Raw genomic sequence first — 9,157 nt, 5'->3', positions numbered from 1 at the left:
CTCATCAGATAGGGGAATGATACATTGGCTTTCTTTCTAATTGCAATTAACGCTAGTTCTCCTTTATCCGCAGGATAATCTATACCCATTGTTTTAAAAGATTAAAGCGGTATTTAGGATACCAAGTCGACGACAGGTGGTTTTAAATTACACTACTTTTAGAATATTGCAATTTGAAACCACCGTCTGTCTACTTGATATCCCTAAATACCCGGATATAGGCTACCCAGCGTATAAAGGTTAACTAGCGTTACATGTTATCTTTGATTAATGTTGTACATGAACAATTGTTAAACAGTGAAAAATCGAAGTAGTGTCTCCTAATTATTCAAAAAAATAAGTAGACACACAAAAGATTGTTTTGTTATTAGAGTAGATACTAAAACCCACGGTATGCGCTACCTGATGATAACATGATGTCCCGAATTCACTCATGGTAGCCTTTATTGTTTAAAAAGTAGAAGTTCAAAGAATTCGAATAATGTTGGAATGCCGTAGAATGCGGTCATACTGCAGTTAGAACAATTAAAATACACTTAAAATCTACTTTGAATGTCATTCGATATTTCTCCACTTGAATGCACCTCGACAGTTTTTAACATGTCCAAAACTTTCAGGCCAGCCAAAAGAACGGGTACAAATAGCTGGAATGAAGAAAGAATTTCTGGAACACACTACGAAGTGCCAGGAATTGCCAGGAATAGAAAAGAATTTTCATTCCGACGGCATTCCGGCTGATTCTTGCCCTCGTGTGAAGGGGCCTTTATGTGTGACGCTGAAGCACACACCACAGAAAGCAAAACAACCGGCATATACCGGAATTACGTCACAGACTATGTTTTTATTAGGTCATCAAAGAAAAATTAGTACACTGTAAAAGTCACGTCATATATAAAGAGAGGAAGATATAGGAAGGGGGTACTGCAGCAACCAACGTATCTGTATCTGTATCTATATAACGTGTATAACCGCCGTTTGGCGTAACACACCAGCTTCGCAGGCACGCGGCGCGGCAGCAGCTGGTTATATTACACTGAATAACCCGTCACACCTAACTTTTGCACATCTATCTGCAAGCGTTCTTTAAAACTGTCCAGAGAAAATGCCCCTACTGTACTTGGTGATAACAAATTCCACTCTACGATAGTTCTGGGAAAGTACGAATTTTTGAACACATCAATCCTAGGTTGGTAACTCTGGTATTTGAAGGCATGCCTGTTTCTTGTTCTTGTTTGAGCTAGTATTAGATACTTTGTTGGTACGTCCACCAGTTTATTGGTCATTTTGTACATCATGCAAAGTCTGAACGTAATATCTGCTCCCCGCAATTACCAAAGTAACACGCGACCCCCACAATTATCAAATATCTGTGTCTCTAGACAATATCATTTCAGTCTCTGACATAGCTAACACACTACACAGACACGTGTCATCATTGGGAAAAATACATGAAATAGGGTCAGGTAGTCTGAAGCGTTGGCCTACTTTGTTATGCTTTACATTGTCACGTATCCGCGCAAGTATTTCTTCAAGTATTGTGTTTTTTTCTCATTTGGGAAAAGAGCTTAAGATCACGGCGTTACCTATCTAACGTTATATTCAGTAAATTGAATGTTAATTTGAATAAGCAGTACGCAGTAAATATTCTTTTTGCATGTCGTAGCGTAGGAATCGTTCTCGTATCGAACTTGCAATTACTGATATTTTACTATCTTGAAAATTGTAATAATATACTCACATAAAATGCTGTATAAAAGATCATACGTGGTTGTTACAACTTTCTTTCCATTCGATTCTGTCTTTTTCGTAATGTCTGAACAGTACAGGGATACCCCAGAAAATATCGAGGCCATTGAAAAATTAATATTTCAAAACACGTGCACATTTGCGTCCACAAAATAGTCATATCATTCCCTCTATCTTCTGTGGCAACCAGGAAAACACGTAGACGGGCATTCTGTTAGGTTCAGTTATTCAAAGCTTTTATGTGAAGATTGAATTCAAGAAAACTGTACGTTTTTATCAGAAGGAGGCGGCAAGATCATCAGAAAAGACAACGCGTCTAAAAACCGATCTTTTGTTGTGGCTTCCTTCAATCCAGACCTTCGGCTTTACATCCAATACGGGAGGACGTCCCTACCCAAAGCCAGGTACTCATTTTCTACTGAGTATAGTGAGAAAATAGTTGACTTGTCTTTCCAAAGGGGCATGATATTATATAGCATCGTTGCCCTCTACTCATTGGATCCCTGAAATTCTAACTCGACAACCCAAACCGCAGAACTTGTCACCCCAGATTGTCAAAGTTGGTTACCGTTTCCATGCAAAAATGAAAGCTTTCATGCAAATCGTTTTTTGTTGGCTATTTTTCTGCACGAGGGGCTACGCTCTTCCAGCTGGGTGTCATAGTCCACGCACATCTTCGATCAATTGCTTCGCAAGTCCATTTACTAACTTGCCCAAGGGACTGCCTGCACATACAACCCACCTCCATATCTCCTACAGCAATCTGAGGCGTCTTACATATTTTCCACCACTGCAAAAACTCGTTTCCCTCAGCTTGACAAACAACAACATCGAATCGATTGAGTGGCAGGAACTCCGCTCTCTGCCTGCCTTGGAGTATTTATACCTGTCTGGGAACAGACTAACACACGTGAATTTGGGCGTCGTCATTGAAAATCTTCCAAACCTGAGTTTGGTGGATCTCACTGGTAACAGGCTTGCAACCGTCTCGGAAAAAGACTTGGCGCTATCCTCCTTAGATACCTTGCGCATCAGCGATAATCCTTTAGACTGTGGTTGTGGCTTGCTGTGGTTAATCAAGAAGATACGCTGTTTGAAAATATGCACGGGGATGTTTGCAGCTTGCTGTCGGGAGTGTGAGGCGTGCGTTTTTGGCTATATTCCGTCTGGGCTAGATACTCTGGTGTGTGCGAGCCCAAAGCACATGGAAGGCGTGCCCTTAGCAAGCGCCGATGTAAGCCTGACATCCTGTTTGACAAAACGACCCGATAAGACTCCAGCTTTTAAGACTAAGGTATCAACGAATCGGTCTCTTACTACTGGTCCTGTGGTGGATCAAGGAATAGGAACACTGTCTGTACATGACACAGTTAATAGAAATGCATGGGTGACCCAACTAGCCACATTTTCACACTCGGCTCCTGTCTCTTTGGAAGCTCTGCAAGGACAGAACGACATGTCTACAACGAAATCGACAAAAATTCCACAATCGGACAGTACATTAAGGCTTAGTATCTTACAAATCGCTATCATCTCCGTCGCTAGTTTTTTTGGATTTATTTTCATCGTTGTTATAACAGTGAAGAGTATCGTGGCGCTCAGAGCTAACCGTTCAGATAGAGATGCAGTTCCTGCCCCAAACAACATCATGATGCATCACATCAGACCAACTGTTAATGTACAGAACAACACCCCCTTTCCAGTCCGAAACCATGGTACACAACAAGGTCTGAGTCAGATGGATACAAGCTTTGGCCAAATAATACCACCCATACAAAACACAGCATACAACGTTAACCCAAATGTAGGGATACCGCTACCGAGAAATCCGAGTCAAATGATACCACCAATAGTCAACTCTTTATATACTGCAAGTTCTGGAACACAAAACTAAGGGACAGAGCTTGGAAGCAACGATCATCATCATGCCTCCAGTGGCGTCCTTTCATCTGTTCTAACCCTTCTGAGGTCAGTAACTGTCTGAACTAGGGGTGAGTACGTTGTATAGGTACAAACCGGTTTTTCTTATTGAACCAGTCCGGAAAAAACGATGAACCGCATGTTGGACCTATTCGAAAATGATCTGGTTATATGATCACATTTTGGGGACTTACCGGTCAAGGAACATAACAAGAACAAAGGAGAGTAGAGTTTATAGTCATATTTCTCAAAGCATTAAAGTCAATAGTACAGAGGCAGTAGGATTGTAGGATTTTAAAGCACCAGTGGGAGTTTCTTTGTAGCAAAATGAGTATCGTCCATTCACACGTTTTTCACATTCGGAATCAGGAAAGGGGACCTGGTCCTTTGGACATGAACCGGACCTGGAACTGAATTTTCTGTACCGGTGTGACAGCGATCTCGCCCCCCCCCCCCCCCGTGATCACTAGCGATCTCGCCCCCCCGGGGCGAAATCACTAGCGATCTCGCTCTCCCCGGCTAGTGATCTCGCCCCCCTACCTCGCCCCCCTTTAGCGATTTCGCCCCCCCTTCCAAAAAAACGGGTTTACATGACATTTTAGAAGTTGATTGGTATAAATCACAAAATTCAGTTTCAGAATGATATAAGTACATGCGTTTGATACATAACTCCATTCATAGTATCAATATTAACGTAATTACATGGTAATAAGATAGTTGAACTTGTTTCAGACAAGGAGGGTTGGGTCCCTTGTATTCCCATTATTGCATATACCTGAGTCTTGACATAAGATGTATTTCATTGTATTCACCTGTCCTCAAGCAACCTATATATCTCCAATATGAAGTCTCTACCATGAATTGACCACAAAAGAACTATGTAATGTCTTTATCAATTATGCAAATATAAGGCACTAATTAGAATAACGCACATTTTGGTATATGCACCTGGCCAAGGGATATCTTCACCTCAAACATGACTGTTTTTTCTAGTATTTAGGAACTGATGCATTTACCCGTGTTTCTTAAGACTGGTACTTTACCAGTGTTTGTGGAGCATTTAGCAACAGCTATATCAACTTACGCGTAGATAGTGTTTATAATGAGAAACTATTATTCACGTGTGTTTTTGTTAGTGCTTTGGAAATGTTTCCAGCACAAGAAAGAAAACACTGTGACAAATTGAAAACATATAGCTGACGTATTCCGTACCATAGACGGTGTTGATTTATACGTTCGCAGTAGCACTGATTTTATGCCACATCAGCTGCAAAAATTGTCTTTTTCATTTCAATGTCATGTTTGCACCGAACAATATAGTATCGACTTTCGAGGTATGACATCTTACGGTATGGTAATAAGGTGCCATATAGGTACCAGGTAACACACCATATACGTTACTCCCCAGGTGCAGTATAGTACCAGGTAGCGCACCTGTAATATGTAGTAACCAGCTGCTCTTGGGGGGGGGGGGGGCGAAAACGCTAAAGGGGGCGAAAACGCGGGGGGGGGGCGAGATCGCTGGGGGGCGAGATCGCTGTCACACCGGTACTCACCCCTAGTTTGACCATTTCATCGTTAAAAGAGTTTCCTGGCGTAAAATTGCAGTAACGGATTCTGTTACAAAGAGGTCTCGAGCGAGTAGCCAGACCATTTTCAAACATCTGCAAAGGGGTCCATTGCAGAATACGAATATTAGGAAATGAAGGACATTATGAAGACTCTTCTTTATTTTGACATGGTTATTGTCTCTATTTGCTCAAAGGTACAGTGAGCAAAGTCCACCTGTTTCCACACCAAAAGAAAATTAAATTCATTGTTTGGCTGTTTGTAAGCATTATCCTGCTTTGGAACGATGTTCTTTTATGCAGCATCTTATAATGATGATGTTTAACAAATTCTATTTAACCGTTTAATGCCGGCGCCCCCTTATGCTGAGTTGGAATTAACCGATCAAGATGATGGACAGGTCATACTAGAAAAATATGCATAATGTATCATGGAAGCTCATCTGTGTTAGTAGTAATCATAAAACAATGCTAAACTTTCATCCAACACAAAAATATATTCGGATGAAATTTTCAACGACCGCTGTAACCTACTTCAGGATCAATACTGATGACCAATCACTTCAGAACGTAAACTCGCGAGAGTTACAGACACGTGATCTTATTAATACGTGATCTTGCGGATATGTGTCGTCAGCAATTGGTCAAACGTGCCCACCTCTATGCTCAGTGATGGCTGGAGTGCCCTGATGTGTATGGCCTCCTTTATACCTCTTACAATGTGTACAAATGTACCTCACCTCACCGGTGATTTTGGAATGCTTAATGATGTTGATGAAAGCGAAATGGAATAGAGATAAGTAATATAATCAAATTTGTATGGTTTAAGTGTGCAAAATTCAGGCATCTAATTCTTATCTTATTAACATGAATAGCAACATTCAGCTAACTTTAAAAAGTAGCACCATTCTGTTATGTCGAGAAGTTTTAGTATTTCATATCATGTCTGAAATTAGAGTTGATGTAACAATGCAGAGGGTAGAAACCATCTCTTATTCTTTGGATTTGTTATTCTCAAGAAGTCACCATGTGACTAGAAATTAAGAAATGAAGGAATAGTATCATGTAGGGGTATTTCCTGTCCTTTAAGGTATATAGGGTGTCAATTGGTTTGGGACCAGTGAGGGTCGTGTAACGTGTTGGTGACTGGAATTACGAAATAAGTCTATTTTGTAGTTTATATCTTGTCCTACATACAGTAAACAAAGACAAATGTTAACGCAATCAATCACATGTAAGTCAAATATATCTCTACCACTCACAAGTGGTGACACTGACACCTTCAATGTACTTCTATACATTAATACATTTATATTTTTACGCCATGCAAAAAAAGAAACTGTACCTTTCCTAAATGTTTTTGACAAATATTATGTCACAAAGTAGAATAGAAATACTCATATATGTGATAGTTCCCTTTTTTACCTACCGTAAATTCCACTCGCTATAGTCCTCTAGCATTGTAGTAACTGAGAGTGTTGTAATATAACGTATATGTGTAGTATTAGAATGTAACCCTTGTTGTCTGTACATTGCCATATGGCCATACATTGTCACTGATGCAACTGTTGAGAAATCATATCATATCATATCATATCATAACGCAAGGTACTGGTCACTTGTAACGTAGACTTGTGTCATTAACATCGTGTAATCCGTGAGTCAAGGAACGTGTAAAATCTCTGTGTATTATCTGAATAAACTAAGAGAAAGAATGCAGAATCATTTGATCGAATCCTTTTTTCAGCTTTATATTCCACTAGTACTGTGAAAGCCAAGTTATATTAAATAGAGAAAAGGAGTCTTGGACATAGCGTTATCTTCCAATATGAGATCCCGGACTGCAATTATCAGAGTAATATCTGTTCCCTGCAATTACCAAAGTAATATCCGTGCCCCTAGACAATATCATTTCAGCCTTTGTGACGTAGCTAACGCATTACATAGACACGTGTCATCAAGGAAAAGGGCCCCAAAACAGGGCCTAGGATGAGGTAGTCTGAAGCATTGGCCAACATTGATAGGTTGAACAAGTATTTCCGCACATTTGTTTCCCCATAATTGTCTTAAGTTTTTTCTAATCATTCTACAATGTGCCACGTGTTGTTGCATCTCGTTTAAAGAGCGCAATTAGTCTCAAGCGAATTCAAATGTGCCCTGCTTTTCTAAAGAGACTTAGGCCACTGCAAGTAAATCTTATGGATGACTTCAGCGCGCTCATTAATTTTCGCCTGATTTCAGGGGGAAAAAACAAAAATTTTTTCCTCATCGAGGATGGTCAGATAGACCAAAATAGCAGTCAAACATGTTGTGTTGTAGCCTAACTATCATACTTGTAAAAGTGATACTAGGGAGATAGCCATGACTATAGTTGTAGAAGTGAAACTTACTAGTTGGATAGTTGTAAAAGTGCCACCAATATGGAAGCCATGAATATAGTTGCCAGCTTGGCAAGTCATACCAGTGTACCACGCACACTAGTGTCACTTTTACCACACTAATTCGCTTCTTTAATACAGGAATGAATGCCTTCTTAGTTGTGATGCTACGTTTTGTCACTTCAAATCTTGTTACGACGTTTATGGTGTCTATTTTAAAAATTCAGCCATCCTGTTTTTTTAACCATCTTGTTTTTTTTCGCGCTATCTCATTATTTTTGCACTCTGCATAGGCTGCCATCCATAAAATTTACTTGCTGTGGCCTTATGTATAACAGACAGGTGTCCTACTTTTGCAATAGTCACACGTTGCTGCTCCACGTGTTAAATGGACACAACTTCTGAAATTAGTCTCGATGGACGTTTTTGAAAAATGTTCTCTTCTCAGGAAGGGACTGCACACTATAACTTTGATTTAGGGCATGTTATTTTCCATACGCATGTTAGTATTATTAAAAGTAGACCGACGCCAGTTTCTAACTAAAGGTAATTTTTGTTAAGCAGGCCTAAGTCAGTATTGATTTTGGGAGCGGTATATTGTTTGTGTTTGATGAATGCCTGTCATCTTAAACATTGAAATTCTATTTTGTTTTATATGCACGTGGTGTCATTAAATGTTTATAAATTTATAATGCTTCCGGGAAACAGAGTTATAATTAATGATTTCAACGGTATTTTATTATACAAACAGTTTTTACAACAAAAAGCAACCATGCTTATTCGACAAAATTTAGAAAGAAGTTGAACAAGCGTTCGCAGAACTCAACCTTCGTGAAATGGGTGAGGATGTGGTGGTTTGAGGGTGTTTTTATAGACATCTGAGGGGCTAGGCTAACAGTATATGATACGTCCGATTGGCAAAATTGTCCGGAATTCTACAGGATTTTTCCACGCCTATGTAGTTGCATCATCCCGTTGGAGTGGAATAATTTGGGTTCACAGATTGTCATGGTATTTGGAATGCAGATAGTTTTTGTTATGAACTGTGAGCGAGCGAACGAGTGAGATAGATCTGGAGATGCCTTACATAATCAAATTTTATTATACAAGTCAGGGGCTAATTTGCATAGATAATTAGGACAGCTTAAAAGCCTACTTCATATCATAATAGCAGATACTCAAACATAAGACACATGTAACTAACAAAGAAAGAAATATTAGCCAAACTGAGTATGTTCGATTGGGCCACAGCAAGTAAATTTTATGGATGACATCCGCGCGCGCATTAATGTTCGCCTGATTTCAGGAAAAAAAAATTTTTTTCTGCAAGGACCGCCAACATATCGATAAAGTACCAAAATGAGCAAATATATTTTGTTGTAGCCTAATGATTGTACTTGTACAAGTGACACTTGCGAGGTACCCAGGACTGTAGTTGCAGAACTAAAACTTATTGGATATATGGAAGCTATGAGTGTGCTTACCAACTTTGTTGATGATGCCAGTCTACTACACTATATAGTGTCACTTTTACCACACCAGTAC

This window comes from Branchiostoma floridae, chromosome 3 (assembly GCF_000003815.2).
Source record: "Branchiostoma floridae strain S238N-H82 chromosome 3, Bfl_VNyyK, whole genome shotgun sequence".
In the NCBI taxonomy this organism is placed as follows: domain Eukaryota; kingdom Metazoa; phylum Chordata; class Leptocardii; order Amphioxiformes; family Branchiostomatidae; genus Branchiostoma; species Branchiostoma floridae.
Note: the sequence above shows the minus strand (reverse complement) of the source record.